Source organism: Dermacentor andersoni, chromosome 6 (genome assembly GCF_023375885.2).
Source record: "Dermacentor andersoni chromosome 6, qqDerAnde1_hic_scaffold, whole genome shotgun sequence".
In the NCBI taxonomy this organism is placed as follows: Eukaryota; Metazoa; Arthropoda; class Arachnida; order Ixodida; family Ixodidae; genus Dermacentor; species Dermacentor andersoni.
Window position 1 is genome coordinate 92245918 of NC_092819.1, and position 18388 is coordinate 92264305.

The window sequence follows — 18388 nt, forward strand, 5'->3', positions numbered from 1 at the left end:
GGAGCAGCTTATGCAACCGTAATCTTTACCAGGAAACACACGCAGGGAAAAAGAATGTGTCTTGCATTGTTCACAGGTGCCTTATCATCCATCATGCGGTTTTGACACTTGTTTTGTGCTTTTTTTTGTTGAAATGAATACTGAGCTGTGTGCTGCATGCCCGATTCCAAAGGAGATATACATTTCCTTTTTCTGTTCTCTCCTTTTTTTTTTTTCTGACGGACATGAACAATCCCGAAGAGGCTAATAGCTTCGCTGTAAAAAAGAAATTGATAACAGTTTCTTCACTGCCTGATTTAAGGCCAATCCCCTGGGTTGCGCCGTTTCACTAGGGAACACAAGCAAGTGACGCCATGGCCACCGAGATTATCCTGCACTCCGTCTGATAGCAGAGGCCATGGGAACGTTATCAATGGCGCACCGACTACCTCTAATGCCACCATATGACGTCATGGGAGGGAGATGTGCACGAAAGCTCAAATCAAGGATAACACTCATTTCGCTTGTATTTTTAATTTCCTCTGACCGATAACTTGGATTTGTGTGGGTCGATTCTCATAATTTTTTAGAGTGCCTGTTCCTGTGGCGAGCGTCGGCATTGTCCGTCGTAACCAAAGCGACCGAGCACAGTGAAGGATGAAAGCGAATGCGGAGCCCAGTACGAGATGAAAGACTGTGATTGCAAAGAAAACGCAAGGAGGAAAGCGGGGGAAGAGGGTGCATCGGAACCATGAGGCGGGAAGTAGAGAACGATATGGCAAAAGCGGGAGAAGTGTAGTGCAGCGACGATGGCTACGAGATGATGCCAGAATAGTGCATGTCATAGGCGACGAAGGCATGTATGACGATTTCGTGGAGCTGCTGGGGCAGATATATCTACAGAGGCCAAAGTAAAAATTGTATATGAACGCGGAAATTGTAATGGTGGAAATTCATCAAGGGCTGAAGCAAGGATGCTCTCTCTCTCCATTGTTGTTCACGCTTTATGTTAAGGGCATAGAAAGATGGAAAACAGTCAATTAGAAATTGATTTCTCATACATGCGTAATGGACAAATGGTGCAACAGAAGGTCTCCGTACTCATGTATGCAGACGACATAGTGCTACTAGCAGATAGTCCAAGAGATTTACAGACACTGGCCAATATGTGTGACAATGCACCAACAAATGTAAGCCTTTAATTTAGCTCAGAGAAATTGGGAATTATGATCTTTAATGAAAAGACAACTCACTACGGGTGTCAGTTCAACAGCAAGTCATACCCATAGTCAAGCAATATAAATACCTTGACGTATACATAAACGAAGGAAAGACTTCCTCAAGCACTCACCAAGGTAATTTGAAAATAAAAGGGAAGCGTAATACAGCAATAATTAAACATAGGGCCCTTTGGGGCCACAATAAAAAATATGGATTAAGCTTCATCATTAAGAGTGGAATGCAATAGCATTCAAAGATCCCTGACTGCTTCTCATGCTTCCTGGCAACTGCAGCTTATGTAACGCTAATATTTACCGGGAAACACTGGCGGCGAACGCTATGCACGAAAGCGAGCTTTCTGGTAGAAATGCAGCCTTTTACATGGGCCGCGATGGATGGATGGATGGATGGATGGATGCTACGAGCATCCCATTTGGAATGGAGCAGTGGGTTACGTCACCAAGCTCTTATATTGCCTAATGTCGTGCCTATGTTAAAAAGTAAAAGGGAAGAAACACGATAAATTCTCATAACAAAACTTTCTGAATCCCTATTGTGAACTTTGTTTTTGTACGCCTTCCGTTGTTTGTCTTTTCCCCACTTGCACCGATCTTCCGATCGCCGCGGCGGAGGCGAGCGCCACCTGGAGGTGTTGCAAAGAACCGGGCGCGCTGCTTTCTGGCCTTTGCGCGCAAATCTCGCAGGCAATGGCTGCTCTATGAATGGTAGAAACGCTGCAAAAGGGGCTTGTGTTTTTTTTTTCACGTTACAGAATTATGTTTTCTCGTGTATTCAAACTACAATCCGACGCCATCGTGTCTGTAGGTTATGTGCAAGTCGTACTTTGCGACTTTTCTGGCGTATTTTACCTTGAGAAATTCAATTAGTTCAATAACTTCCTTGTGATACGTGGAGGGTCTGCGTGGTTCGACATTCCTTTTGCTGAAACGGCGTCCCGTGCTGGACGCCAACGCCGGATTTCCTGCGACACAGAACCCCTAACGCTATCGCATTCGGAATTTATACCGGCCTCGGAATCTCCGCCGCTAGGTGGCAGTAGAACCCCTCAACTTTCCAAAAGTAACGCCATTCTTAGATCTTTCCGCCACCCCGCTCTCCCCGACGTTTCCTCCTCCACGCCTCCTCCGCTCCCCCATTGGCCAATCTGTGTCACGTGGAAGCAGGCGCCGCGCTTTTGTATATTTTTTTCTTTCCACCCTGCTCTGACCGCCATTGTTGGCTCTGCGCGACGAAAGTACGCGTAAACGGACTGATCGAGTGCGTTAGCGGAACAAATCGAGTTGTTAGGTACGAGCACGGAGTAAAGGCTGTTTCACATGCTGCGACTGCAACGACGAAAATCGGTGCTGTCGCACGCGTCGCAATGCGATTTTTAGAGTGCTCATTTCACATGATTGCGATTTCAACAATGCGACTGGTGCGACGCCCAGGGTTGCTTACTGACAGGTTTCGTGGCACACGCTGCATAATTCTTTTATTGTAGTGAATAAAACGTTTAAACTATAATATTATTGACTTCTCTTGATTATAAGCAAATAATATGTACGTTTACTAATTTAAAAACGTTAGTTAAGATTTGTCTTGGGGTGCGCGACGGCGGTTTCTGTAGTTCAGTGCGACATCGCGCACGTAAACAGCTGTTCGCAGGTGGTTCAGCGGTTCTTTATTCTATGGTTCAGCGCTGTGTGTTGTCTTATCTACCTTCTATTACCGTTTCGTTCTGCCTGCGCTACAACAATCTACAACATGACCTATCGACAAGTTCATATAGCTACCCTCACCGCATATGCAGTATTCGGAATTCGGCTGCCACGAAGTTGTCGTGTCAGCCCAACAAGATCCTCGCGCTACCCGTGCTCGGCGTCAGCTTCTGGAGAAATTATGCGTGTATATTGCCCGTAATTGCGCATATGTGGTGCCTGCTCCTAGCCATATTCTTACGCCAAACGCAACAAGAAGCATCAACCCGAACGCCCGCGTGTGCCCCTGAACGAAGCCTCAAACGATCTGTGGGATTACGACGTGGAATGAAAATTGTGTTGTGAAATTCAACCTTAGCGCTAGCCTGGTTCGTCCATCGCCGTGCTTGCGCTGCGAATATATATATGGGAGCCCTCTCTAAATATTTCTAAAGGCGCAAAAGCCGACGCATCAAATGTTTCGAGCAGTTACCGTCACTTTTGTAGAAACCTGTACGTCGTAACATAGCATTCTAAAAGACACGCTTCTCGTCCACTTTGCTGTCCCGTGTCTCGCGCTGGTAGTATACTCGGAACTTCTAACAAGAAGACCATATCAATACGCGCTATTCATAATGCAGGATCGTAGGCCCACGGCAGGCGCACTTGCCGTAGAATTTTTCAGCTTTCTGCTCAGCCTCGCACGCCTCTCAAAGTTAGCCTGTTTTGTGGAAATAAATATTATTATTATATTATTAATGTTATTAGATATTATAGTTTCTTCACTGTAATTTATAGCAATCATCCAGATTTCTTAAGCTATTCATGCATTTAACCTGTATTAGATCAACATTGTTACAACATGCTTATGGGAGTCATTTCAAACTAGATTGCTCAGCCAGAGAAAGTACAAATGCAAGCGTCAATGTTTATTCCAATTTGGTATTCCTAAACAGATTATATTGGCAGAATTTTATGCCTGCTTGCATTTCCTGCAATTCAATGTTCAGAGCTGGAAAAACTGATTCGTTTTCTTGCTGTCGAAAGGCTGCTTCAGTGTCGATAGCAAGCTATAATTATTCATTTCAAAAGTGTGAAGCAATGACTATATGTCTAAGCTTATCAATGCATTTTTGTTCCATGAACAAAATGAATGAATGACGTGCTTATGTACTTATTTATTTATATACCTCGCAGGCTGCAAGGTTGGAGTATTATGCAAGGGGGAATAAAAAAGTTGTTACAAAAGGAAGAAGGGCACAACATTAAGAAAAAAAACAGCAAGAAAAGCAGTACCAATACATTGCACCAACTAGCCCAACGTGTTTTACTGGCACAACATTATACAATACTTAACAAACAATAACAGAAAAAGTTACTGCCCATGCACCCTGTAGAGACGGTAAACCAGCGAAGCTGAAATGTGCGGCCCCGATGTTTATCACTGGGTTAATTCCAATGGTTTATTCAAGTCTTTCTATATTATTGGTTATGTCTGTGTTTCTTAATGAGGTTATGCACATGTTTGGCTTGGATTTATCACACTGTTTATTTGGAATGCCACACATTGCACTTTGCAAGATCACCATCATGGAAAGTGCAATGAGTGGTTCATTGTGTTAATCCAGCGGGTCCATCAAAGTCTTTCTGAATTATGTTACGCACTTGTGTTTTGTAATGTGTTAATCATAATGTTTATGACTCAGTTATGCACTGTAGTTACGAAGTGACACACCGGGGCTGCACATTTCATTTAGTTAAATACAGGGACACATTTTCGAACCTATTGGGAAGTCTGAGAGACTGCTGCATGCGCGCTCTGCTGCTAGAGAGAAACGACGTCACTATCGGTCTAGCCAATGGCCCACCACACCTTTGCTGTAAGATAATAATGACATCATGATCTTGTCTTAACCCCATCCCCCTCTGTGTCCCTTCCCTGCAATAATACGCAGATAAATGTATGTTTGTAATGCATAAGCATTTCTATGTCTGCCCAACAAGAAATGTCTCCGTCCATCATGCAAGACGAAGGCAATGGCTCACACCCCCTTAAACAATGGCTCATACCCCTACACTAGGGTTTTTGGGATCAGACCATGAGTGTTTCGCCTAGGCATATACAGCTTCACTGTAAAAAGAATGAACGCCTTTCTGCTAGAGACCAAGACAATCATGAAGTGTATTAACAAATGAAAGTTTATTGAACATGCCGAGTAAATGCTGTTCGACAAGCAATAAATCGAATTTACACAAAAAGCAGAAGCAAGATCTGATGTGTGTCCATACAGATCCCAACAGGAAACGCATCCATATCTGAAAGTGTAACAGCGGCCATGCTGACACAAGATTCTCCCAGTGTCTTTGCATCTACAGCTTCCGTAATTTCTCTAGGCAGCCGATCTCCACAGAATGCTAGCTTCTTCCTCTACAATGCACTCTCCACATCTGAGCGTGCATTGTAGAGGAAGAAGCTAGCATTCTGTGCAGATCGGCTGCCTAGAGAAATTACGGAAGCTGTAAATCTAAAAATACTGGGTTAATCTTGTCAGCACGGCCTCCGTTAGAAATGGATGCATTTCCTGTCAGGAAACGCACATGAATTTTTGCTTCTCCTTTTTGTGTATGTTCAGTCTATTGCTTGTCAGCGAGCATTTACTCAATGTGTACATAAAACTTTTTGTTGTTAGATCATCTTGGTTTTCTTGTTTGTCCTATGTGTTCTCTGGTGCCATTTGCAGCCAGGCTATTCATTTTTTTTTAGACTGCAACAAGTCACTTTAATGGCCCTCATGATACCTTATAAAATCTTTTATTTGGCCAATGTAGCAAGAATGTACAGTGTGAAGCAGTAAGAACAGGGTATGCTAACTTCTAAGTAGTCGTCTTTGCATCTCATATGCTAGCTGGCATAGTATCTTGGGACGGGGTTCTGAGCTCTTGAGACAAAGAATTTGTGCTGCAGGCTGCAACTCTACTCTGTCTAAGTGCTTGTTCGTTAGCTCTTTCTCATAGAGGTCTTCAAGCATGGTACAGTTGGAAAGACCTGTTATTACTACCCGATGCCTGTATTCGATGAGTTGTCTTTTTTGTGTGCTGCTGGTAATTCATACCGTACCATACCTTGGACACAAGCACAGCATCTGCGATTTTCTATAGTATCCACTCGTCCACCCCCATTATTTCGAGATTATTCTTTTCACCAGGTGTGGAAGTTGCGTCCAGGCATTGCATAATTGTTTCACCCACGTGCTGGCTCTGCCGTCATGGGCTTACACTAGCTGAGGATATGTGGATGTTGACTTGCGGGCATATTTGTCCAGCTATGTGGATCACAATGTGAAATCTGGGGTAGTTCTTGATTCTAGTCTTTCTTTTTTTTCCGACGTCGATATGAGCTGACTTATCAGAAAGCGAGAGGCCAGACTGGCCAAGAAAGTTGTTGAGGGCTTGTTGCATCATTCTTGATTTCTGTATAAGATAGCTTTCCCATAGACTGTAATACACCATAGGCTGTAGTGTTTCTTGTAGTATGCCCGTGTTGTTGGTGTGTGTGGGCCTAATGTACCTCCAACGCTCACCTGGAATTTTCTGTCTTTCAGAAAGTTACTGTTTAAGTGCTCTACCAGAAATGTTTTTGCTCATCGTTCCTCTTATTAGAGCAGCATGAGGTACTGCTGTTAAAAGCCTCTTCACTCTCTTCATTCTTTCATAAGCGGTATTACACAATGTCCTGTAATAAAGTTTCTGCTGCTTATGGCCCACTCATATCTGCCAGAAGGGACAACTCTTGAAAAAGGTTTTTTTTTGTGCTATGTGTGCGACGTAGTATGAGCATTCATGCCTTGACATTTATACATCTGTAGAACCAGCTTCCTGACAGAGTACTTGCTATACTTGATCGTGCTTATTTGTGCAGTGCTGTTGAATAGTACATATTGATGCAATGAATATTTACACACTCGAATTATCACGAAAGATGGTTGTTTTACAATTCTGCCCTTTGCTTTCTATTGGTGTTAGATTTTGCATAAGCATGCCCCCCTATGCAATAGTATTTTGAAGTGTAAGGGTTCAATAAAAGGCGATGAACTAAATCTAAGTGCAAGAGATTTTTTTCTCACCTATGACTCCCACCGAAATGCGACTTCCATGGCTGGCAAATCAACCCCTCGCCTTGTGTTAGCAGCAGATTTCTATAGCCACAGTGGCAGGTGAACAAATTGAAGAACAATATTTCTGTCTATAACTTTTTTTCTTCCCTGTATGTAAGTAAAGTTTGGAATAAGTTTGTCATTGCAAAAAAAACCAGTTTGTGGTCTTTTATTGAATAAACCACATATTGTGTATAGTTGAAATGCCGAAATTTGTTCTAAAATCCTCGGGTGATATATGTTCTTGCAAGTAGCATGGTATTTCATTACTCATAAAGATAGTAATCGCAGCGGATATCGTTATATGGGTTTACACACTAATGTGTGTGATCACAAACTTATTAGAAACTTACTAGAAACATGCAAGGCATGAATGTTTCTGCACACTTGATCAGCTGTGAACGTGCAAGAACTGCTTGTACTGGCTGACTTCACTGCACAGTTTTGATTTACTTTTCTTCAGCGTGTCGTTTTATACTGTTTTATTCCCACAAGAACAGGACGTTTGCCTGCTTTTCGCATTGTTGCACGAGTTCTACATAATTGTGCAGGAGGGTACGTTGTCACTTTGCCACTATAGCAAGGAATTTAATTAATCTACTAGCTGTACAGTTAATTACCTTGCAGAGCAAGTGTTCATACAGATGCAGTAAGGATACAAAGTCCGCAACATAGTGTATGTTTATTGGTTTCTGTGCAAGAAAAAAAAAATTCTCCAGAGAAGAGGTGCAACTTAACGTGCATGTAATATTTTATTCAAGCCACGGATTTAATGCTATCGTAGCAAATTCATTACGATAGCCTACACTTTTGCTCTGTCAAATTTAATAAGAGGCAAGATAAGCTTTCAAGATGCAACTGAACATGCAACTGAACGGTACCGCGTTCAGCGCAACGTTGAAACTTCGGGTACTTTGCTGTCTTGTCATTTGCCCTTGCCGAGGTTGAAATAATACAAGCTGCTCCGTAAGCGCGATTTTTGCATGCTACTCAACAAAAGAAAATTGTGACGACCTCGTCGTCTGCTGGGGATCGAACACCTGTTAGCACTGACAACTCGCAAAGGCGTACGAAGCAAACGTGAAAATGCACTTCATTTGCTGTGTAGCGTGTCAACAAACGCATAGCAATCGGAGAATGCAATCTGCGGTACAAGTTTTTTTTATTCTCCCTTCGCGTACGTACCGAATTCGACGATCCACGTCTCCGCGCATTGCACTTGTCGTACGAGACGCCATTTTCCAAAACAAACCGGCGAAATAGCTCCGTTGACAGCTCTCCGCGCAATTTCGACGGAAAATCGCAGCGATCGGTGCGATGGTGCGACTGTGCGACCAACCGGTTGGTCGCAGCCGAAAATCGGGGGGTCGGCACTGCGACTGCGATTTTCATCGCAAACGACGGAAATCGCACTTCCGGTGCGACGAAAATCGCATCATGTGAAACAGGCTTAAGACATATAGGAGGTGAAACTCCCGTCAGCGCGAGCGGGCGCGGGCGATCAGATAAAGTCACAATTGCTGCATGCGCCGACGCTACCGTATACAGTGGCGGCACCATGCGGCGCGTCGTAGAAGCCGCAGCGGAAAAAAAAAAAAAAAAAAAGCAGCGCCCGGCAGGCGGCTCCGGCAGCTCCGGCCACTCCGTGGTAGAAGTCAGGCGCGCGCGGCCGAACGGGAGCAACACGCTCAACCGGTTGCCCTGGCAACCGAAACGGCGGTAATTTCTTCCCATGCCGCCAGGTGCCGCCAGCATGAAAACATATCCGCGGGCTTGTGACCTTTACTGGTCGCCGCAAACAGCGGAGTTTCCACTCCTAAATATTTCTTGCTCCGTGGGTACGAGAACTTAATTGTGATGCCGTGCTGCTCCGCGTTCGGTTGCCGCAACCGACACAGCGACGTCAAAAGGCTTCTTACCATCCGGCGAGCGCAACGCACAAAGAAAAGTGTGGATCCGGCGAGCTGACTTCGAGGAAGTGGCAAAAAACGCAGGGCTTTGTGAAGTGCCGCGGTTCCTCGCAATCTCTTCTTTTGAGCCTAGTACACGCCTGCCGCTTCGAAAAAGTTTGTGTGTTCATGCTGTGCGTGCTTCTAGCGCGTTTAAGTTCACTTTTGTTCGAATGTGCTCTCTTTGTTTCATGTAGTTTCGGCTTGCGGCGAAAGTGTACGCATCTGCAGCTGGCCTGTGACATAAAAGCGACTTTATTCATGTTATATTTTGAGCTCAGCCAGAAGTTTGCACATTCTCGACGCTTTTGCTATGACTTACGGATGCAGTCGTTTAGCTTCGAATTTACGCCCGCATGTATTCATTTGGTTTGTAGTGATTAACGTTTTTATCATCCCGAGGCGACTAAAGCTATGAGAGAGATCGTAGTGGATGGCTCCGGATAACTTTATTTAGGTAGCCTGGGGATGTTTAACGTGAACTTTAATCATAGTTGTGCGTGGTCCGGTAAATTCCTCGTTGGCGTTTCGTAATTCTCGCGCGGGCGCGGTAGCGCTGCGCCAGAAGTTGGCGCCTCGGAGTGATTATATTTCTTTATTAGATTTTGTTTACTAGTTGTAACAACGTGTCATTATTTCGGGCACCAAAGCGTCAACGGGAACACTTGTAATGTCACGTGCTCTCCAGAGGCCTCTGTTAGCCGTATACATGTGCCCTCCTAGAGCAGTCCTTGCAAAAAAAAAAAAAAAAACTGTCGTCGCGATTACCGAAGCACCCCGCAACGAATGAAGCGCTCCACGACTGCTGCAACATAACGCGCCCGTGCGATGAGAATTACGGAACACCAACGAGGAATCTCTCCACGGGCCTCTTGCATTTCGCCTCTATCCCGGCTGCTGCCGGACGCGTCTCAATATTGGAGGCATGAGCAACGGCTACTCGCACGTTTTGTGTGCAGCACTATAATGGCCGCGAAGGACCGCAGGCCCGCTGATAAGGATAAACATTTTTACTGCTTAACGTTAACATACTTAGCGTCCGATTAAGTAAATGGGTATCGCATGCGTCATATGCACTGTATGTGAACCTACGAAACCACGTACACGCTGTCAAAACCTGAAAGTCTGGTAATTACGTGCGTGTTTGAGCACACCGCGTGCATGCGTCGTGTTTCAGCAACACGATCGAACTCTCAACGTGCGCGTGCTTTACGCCTTAAATAATGGTCATTTTATCTATTTCTTCCGCAATTCCAACACGACATTCTTAAGGCACGTTACCGACTGACGAAGCAAGATCTCGATTGAAAAAACTGCTCCGCAGGGCTCGAACGAACTAGTCCGCGGATATCCCCCGGTAGCGTTTTAGCCGTCGAGTGCTACGGCAGGGCCACGGAGTGGGCAGGGCTAGCATGGGCGGCGGCACCGTCGAGGCCGCGCCGAGCGCATGAGGAGGGAAGTGGTTGGTAAAACCCCTTAAACTTCGTAAAGCAGCGCCACGCTTTGAAGAATGCCGCCTCCTCCTCGCGCGCTCTGGCCGACGCCGCGTCGCTGTTGGCCTAATAGCATCACGTGGACCCTCGCGCCGTGCTTCAGCGCCATTTTCGCTCGAGAAGCGTCTACGGAGTGGCAAGGAGCTCATGTTGGCGCCGTTGCTACGCTCGAGCAGTGTAGGCGGCGCCACGGTCGAGGAGAGAGCGTGAAAGAGGAATGAAGGCGGAGGAGGAGAGTGTCGCTACTTTATGAAGTTTAAGGGGCTTTAGTGGTTGGCGCTAAAGTCCCTAAAACTAGTTGGTTGGTTGAAATGCTCGGCGACGTATTTTGGAAGCTTTTTAGCTGTGTCCGCGTGATGTCCGTTTAATCTGACGTTCATTGATTGTCCTGTTTCACCGACATATTGTTTCTTACAGAAGGAACATTCAAGCATATAAATCACATCCGAATTTGTACAAGTGAGCTAGATTTGACTTCGTGTGTATAACTATTTGCGGTGCTTTTAATTTTAATGCCACTTTGAAGGTGCCTGCAGGTTTTGCACCTGGGGCGACAACATGCTTTTATTACGGGGGAATGCTGTTGGCTGACTTTGCGTGCACTAACATGTCTTTAATGTTCCTGTTGCGGCGATAGGTAACCCTAGGGACATCCGGGAACGCTTTTCTCAGAGGCTCGTTACTAATAATATTGGGTGGTATTTTCTTAGGATGTTGTTTATGTTTGGGAGTGCACTAGAATATTTTGTTATAAAGGCCGGTGGTCTGTCAGATTCTGGTGTGGGCTGCTTATTCGCCAATTCCGACTCTCTCTCCAATCTTGACGCGACATCATAAGCTCTATCGAGAGCAACTTGGGGATTGTTCCTTTCTGCTAGTGCTGCTTTAAGGTCATTTAGGTGGTGCTTGGCGGTCTTCGCTGCAGATTCTTCTTATTCGTTTCGCTTGTCTGACAAAAATTACTTGCTTGCAATGCCGCAGGTGATGACTGCTGTAGTCTAAATATTGCTAGCTATCCGTACGCTTCAGGTAAAGTGTCGTCCTCAGTTTTCTGTTTTCTATGTAGACCGTCGAGTCCAGGAAGTTGAGTGGTGAGCAGTAAATTTAATATTTGGGGGAAAGCGATCGAAATGGCTAATTAGGTCGGTTAACGTGCTTGTGCCGTGTTCCCATATTATAAATATGTCGTCAATGTAACGAAGATAGGTGTGGGATTTTAAAGGGTAGGATTTCAACAGATATGCTTCAAGCTGTCCCATGAAAATGTTCGCATACGTGGGAGCGGATGCTGTTCCTGTGCTAGTGCCGAAAGTTTGCAGGTAGTTGATAGAATCGAATTCGAAATAGTTGAGCATGAAAACTAACCTAAGGAGCGACAGGTAAACTTCAGCAGCGTGCGCTTGGGGATTGATTGCGAGTGATTTAGAAACGGCTTCAATTCCTTCAATCAGGCGTGTATTGGTGCAAAGGGCTAAAACATCCAAAGTTACTAGAATAGCGCTGTCGGAAAGGATTTGGTTGGCGTTGATGCCGTCGATAATTCGAAGGAAGTGCGGCGTGTCTTGAACAAAAGATGTGAGGGTGGTGGGGATGTTTGACAGGTGGCGATTTAAGAATTTAGATAGTGACTCTGTAGGTGTGTTGTTATTAGACACAACAGGCCGACCTGGGATTTCTGCTGTAAATATTTCTTCGACCGGAACTTTATGTATTTTAGGAAGAAGATAAAAGCGGCCTGCTTTCTTGTTCTTGGGCATCATGAAGCGATATTCAGATTGCGTGATTAGTTCCCTGGACAGGAGCTCCGCTATTGTGTTTTTCACAGTATTGCTGTAATCTGAAGTTGGGTTAGGGTCGAGTTTTCTGTAATGGGTGTGGTTGCTCAGTTGTTTGGAGGGCTCATTTTTGTACTTTTCTATAGGCCAGATTACGATACTGCCGCCTTTGTCTGCTGGTTTTATTACAATATAATTCCTTTTCGCAAGTTTTTTTTTTTGGTGTTGAGCGTGTGACAAATTTTTGCGTTCCCGGCAATGCCGCGCTGACTCTAGAATTTCCTTTGATATCACCTTTATGTATAAATCCAGGTCTCGGCACTCTTCGGTTTCCGGTGTCCACGGGCTAGGTGGTCTAAGACAGTCTCTACATTGTTTTCCTACGTCTGGTCTATCCAAAAAGAACTTGATGCGCATGCATCTTGAAAACTCTCTTATATCTTTGTGGAGTTCGTATTCGTTTACTGCGTTGTTCGTTGGACAAAACGTTAGACCACGTTTCAAGAGATCAATTTCCTCGGGACTTAGACTCTGGGATATGTCTACTATATTGCTGCAGGGCTCCGGATGCTCGCCTATATGACTATCGGTGGAGCTACGTGCTGCAGGGGATACATTAGTTCCTTTGGGGGGATCTGCAGCTCTAATATATTTGTGCTGGTATCCACCTAGTAATTTTTCCTCCCTAGCTTGGACGAATTGTCCAAGTTCTCTTCTTTCCGGTTCAGATAAATTTATGCTGTCGAGTTGATCAGCAATTATCATAAGTTGTTCCTTGCAGTATTCTTCGAAAATATCAATAAGAGAGAGCGATGCATTTTCATCGCCACTCCGTAGACGCTTCTCGAGCAAAAATGGCGCTGATGCACGGCGCGAGGGCCCATGTGATGCTATTAGGCCAATAGCGACGCGGCCTCGGCCAGAGCGCGTGAGGAGGAGGCGGCATTCTTCAAAGCGTGTCGCTACTTTACGAAATTTAAGGGGTTTTAGTTAGCGCTACTTTTGGAGATTGAGGGGCTTTAGGTGGCAGTGACTCTACTGGGCCCTAAAGCCCCTTAAACTTCGTAAAGTAGCGACACTCTTATCCTCCGCCTTCACTCCTCCTCGTTTCTCCTCCCTTTCACGCTCCCTCCTCGACCGTGGCGCCGCCTACACTGCTCGAGTGTAGCAACGGCGCCAACATGCGCTCCTCGCCACTCCCTAGACGCTTCTCGAGCAAAAATGGCGCTGATGCACGGTGTGAAGGCCCACGTGATGCCATTAGGCCAATAGGGACGCGTCGTCGGCCTCGGCCAGAGCGCGCGAGGAGGAGGCGGCATTCTTCAAAGCATGCCGCTACTTTACGAAGCTTAAGGGGCTTTACTGGGCCCTAGAGTTACCGTATATGCTACTAAACATATACAGTAACTATAGTGAACTAGAAGCTAGTTCACTGTACAGTATCTCTACAGGGCCCTAGCTAGGCTGCTGAGCACGAGGTCGCGGGATCGAATCCCGGCCACGTTGCGAAAACACCCGTGTACTTATATTTAGGTGCACGTTAAAGAACCCCAGATGGTCAAAATTTCCGGAGACCTCCACTACGGCGTGCCTCATAATCAGAAAGTGATTTTGGCACGTAAAACCCCATAATTTTTTTTACTGGGCCCTAGAGTTACCGTACATGCTATCAGTAGAGTAACCATGCTGGGCCTTAAGACGACTAAATTCATGGGGGCTTATACTGAGTCCTAAACTGGGTCCGGAGCGGATGACGTACGACCGACACCAACAAGAACAATTTGGTATGATGCATAGTCCTCTCTAAAGCCGCGCTGCACTTATGCCCTTGTGCCCTCTCCGCGGTGCACTTCCTCTATTGAGACATCAGGTGCCCTAGCTCTCCCCTTCAACCTTCGTCAGCCTCCTTTCCATTAATCTCCCCTCTTTTGCTATATATGATGTATAATTTATGCACGAGCATATAATTCCTCGCGTCCAATACAGTTCGCATTTAGATTAACGCTTTTCATATCACAAGTTACTTTTTCTTTCATGTACAAGCCGACAGACGGTTTTTCGATCACATGAGCGCTCTAATGCTGACGCATCCAAAGGATTTTGCTGTACCCGAGACAAAAGTAAATAAGGTATATTGGTGCGAGGGCGCAAGCTACTCTCCCTGCAACAGGGGTTCATTCCTTCAGCGAGTGCCCACATTCCTCACCAGCCTTTTCCCAGAACCTCCGTCTTAAAGCGAATAGCTTCCTTGGCCTCTTTCGCATGTTTTCGTGGTTGACGGCGGTGTTCGATGGCAGGTGTTGGACTTGTGATACCGAGGGAAAGGGCGCTTTCTATCGCGCTACCTCGCGCGACCGAGTTGCGGTAAAATGCAGGGGGGAGGGTGAGTGTGGGGAAGGTCCTGGAAAGTAGCGTCACTCTCCTCCCTAGTGCGATTCCTCCCTTGTGGGCTTGCTTTTCCTGCCTGTGCTGCCGGCCGCCACGAAAGAGTCATCGCGCGCTTGTTGTTTCGGCTGTTTCAGGAATTATTGTGAAAGTATCGTCACACACACACGCACACACACACACACACACATATATATGACGCAGTTACGACGTTGTTGAGGTGCCGACGAATTGTTCAGAGGGGTATTTTTTTGAAAACGGCTCGGAAATGGCGTACTCTTGCAGTGCGTGGTCGACATATGCGGGTCATGCTGCGAAGTGTGGAGAATCGTCCGCGCATTCGTTTTATATTGACACGTGTACATCTTTCTCGGATGATTAAAAGTTATCTATCATCGCAGGACGCGCCTGCGAACGTATCGGAAGTTCCTGGGTGTTATCGATGGTTCTATATGTCTGTTGTCACCGAACCTTGCGTAATCTGATTGCACGCGCGACGCGAACCGTGTAGTATACTTTCTGGAAGACATGCGTGCACCAGCGATTACTCCTGGAACATTCGACGACTATCAATAAAAGCCGACGTGCTTGGCCCACTGATCAGGTTTCGACAATTCCCGACTGTATTCGCTGCTACATATTTGTGCTTTGAAATTATGTCACTTCCTATTAAGGGCACTAGTTCGCCCCTAATAAAGAGATAATTTCGTCATTCACAGTTTCGCTGTACGCATTCTTGATCGACCGTCACTACTACGCACGTACGTGACAATATTCGTGGTTGAAGAAAGCTTCATGAATAAAAGAAGACATTAACAGAATTCTAACAATGAATGATCATCATCATCATCATCAGCCTGGTTATGCCCACTGCAGGGCAAAGGCCTCTCCCATACTTCTCTAACTACCCCGGTCATGTACTAATTGTGGCCATGTTGTCCCTGCAAACTTCTTAATCTCATCCGCCCACCTAACTTTCTGCCGCCCTCTACTACGCTTTCCTTCCCTTGGAATCCATTCCGTAACTCTTAATGACCATCGGTTACCATCCCTCCTCATTACGTGTCCTGCCCATGCCCATTTCTTTTTCTTGATTTCAACTAAGATATCATTACCTCGCGTTTGTTCCCTCACCCAATCTGCTTTTTTTCTTATCCCTTAACGTTACACCTATAATTCTTCTTTCCATAGCTCGTTGCATCGACCTTAATTTAAGTAGAACCCTTTTCGTAAGCCTCCAGGTTTGTGCCCCGTACGTGAGTACTGGTAAGACACAGCTGTTATAAACTTTTCTCTTGAGGGATAATGGCCACCTGCTGTTCATGATCTGAGAATGCCTGCCAAACGCACCCCAGCCCATTCTTATTCTTCTGATTATGAATGAATGATCAGTCTAGCTTTATTCAGTGCTCGCGAAAAGTGCTTAATTAAGACAATCTCAATGTGCGAAGCACATATCATGAAAACAACACTACATTGCGTGCGCTTGAAGTCTTGGAATACTTAACTAGTATGGTTCAAGTGGTGTACGTAGTTGTAACTTGTTCAGTTATTTTCTGGAGCTTGCCTGCACCTGCCATCGCTATACCTTAATTAACGAGTGTGCTCGTCCCTGGACATCCTAACTGATACAAATATACATGTCCACCGAAAAACCTTTGCGACGAAACCAGAAAATGCTGCAGCGGCTCCACTACGTCGCACCAAAAAAAAAAAAAAGAAAAGAAAGAGTTGGCGTATTAAACGAAAATTTATACAATTAAGTTACATGAAAATAAGCCAACAGCATAACATAATAATTTTGGTCTATGCAATATGAACAATTTATATATGCCATCTTCAGTTCTCGTAATGTCATTCCTCAAAAGTGTTTTAGATTCTGATTGGAAGAAACTCAACGAAATGGTCATGCTTCTATATGGATGTGCGTTGCTAATAAAAAAAAAAAACTAGTACAGCGAATTCTGCACGGGAATAAATGCTCTTGATTGGTAGGCAATTAACAAAAACGTGTTCCTCTCAGATAATCTCACAAAAAAAGCTTTTTTTTTTTGTGCATGTGTGTATCTGCAAATTTGAAGAAGATAATTTAGTCTTCCCCGACCAACCAGGAAAACGGTCAAAAGAGGCAAAGAAAGCTATCCGTTTTAAAAATGCTTCCTCCCCCTACCCAGTTCGGCACCGGTTTTTCTTGTAAATGGCGGCAATGCTACAACCAGGGAAAAACGTTGAACCAGGGGCATTTGGGAAAGTGACGCCATTGCCGCCACGCTAGTATGTGACTGGCTGCAGCGGCGTATGGACGTGCAGGAAAAGCGCTTCGCCGAGCGACACAATGTGGTTTAACCGTCTGTGCATGTCCTGCGTATTTGTTCTGTTGAACGTCAAAAGTGTTTGACACTCTCCAACTCTCTCGGTAGTCTGCATGCTGTTCTGCTACTCATTGCGTGACTTGAAGTAGTCGCATATAATAGCTGGAACGCCGAGCAAATGGAGCAAGTGCCAGGTCCTGTTCCCACGTGATGCAACTTCTACTTCACGACACATACACCTCCTGGGAAATAAGACCGAAATTGGTTTGTAAGAAAGCCACTATAGTAGATTATTTAGGGTGCTCTGAGGCTTTCTAGCTATTTGTTCTAAGGTTCCAATTAACGCAAAAAAGTAGTAAATGTCATGCCAGTACTCACTTAAAGCACTGCTAAAGATGTCTAATAGGCATCTAAACGTCCTTGAAGCACTGACAAAGTTGTCCTATAAACGTCTAAATGTGTTCATGCGTGGGTATCTAAAAACGCCCACCAGCATAGTGTTAGCGCTTGCTACATAATTTGCCAACTTGCCCAGACTACTAGTATACAATACTTCTGGGTATTCTTTTGAAGACATCTTCTAGACATTGTGGGGATGCGCGACTCTCATGCGTCCCCTGATATGTTGTTTTCCCGCTTAGCTTCCGTCTCCTGTAATCCAGCTGCGCCGCGTGGCTTGATGCCCGCGGCAGTCGGTGTGGTTGAAGCACATCGCGAGAGATGGCGCGAGCGTGGCTCTGCTAACGCCACCTAACAGCGGGGTTAGTTGGGCGCGGAAAGGAGAAGGCTCTTCCTCTTTGGCTCGGGATCGACAAACGGCGCGGACGTTCTGCGCGTGCGCCGATCCATGCTTCTGCGAGACCGTCTCGCGAAGCCTGCCGATGGACGAGCACGATCGTTCGAACGCGCCACCATTCGCGTGACCGTACGCGCGAACGACCAGGCGTTGGTGTCCAGCATGGGGCGAACATATTCGCTCGTTATCCGGTCGCGGTGAGTCGGACTTCCGCGATTTGTTGCGCGCCCATCGGCGTTTTGTGAATAGCAACTCGGCTAGCAGGCATTGATCTATGAAAGGTGCAATAAATGCCCTTGTGATTGTTTGCACTACTGTGTTGTCGTTCCTTTGTCCCAAGAGCTCGGGTGTGACCCCCACAACATCTACAAGAAATTGTTGTGTTGGGTGGGTACAATGCCGTTAGCGAATAGGCGACTGTCCTCACCCGCGTTAATCACTATTGACCACAGCACGTACCACAAGCAGAAAAGCATTGTGGAGGATGATGAATAAACTTTCATTAAGCAGACGGTTATTGTCCAATGGTGGGAGGCCTCCCTTAGTCCAGGAAGCTTTGGTGCCGAGCCGTCCTCTTCATGCAGTCCACCAGCTCGAGGAAATTAAAAATGCAGTTGTGCACTA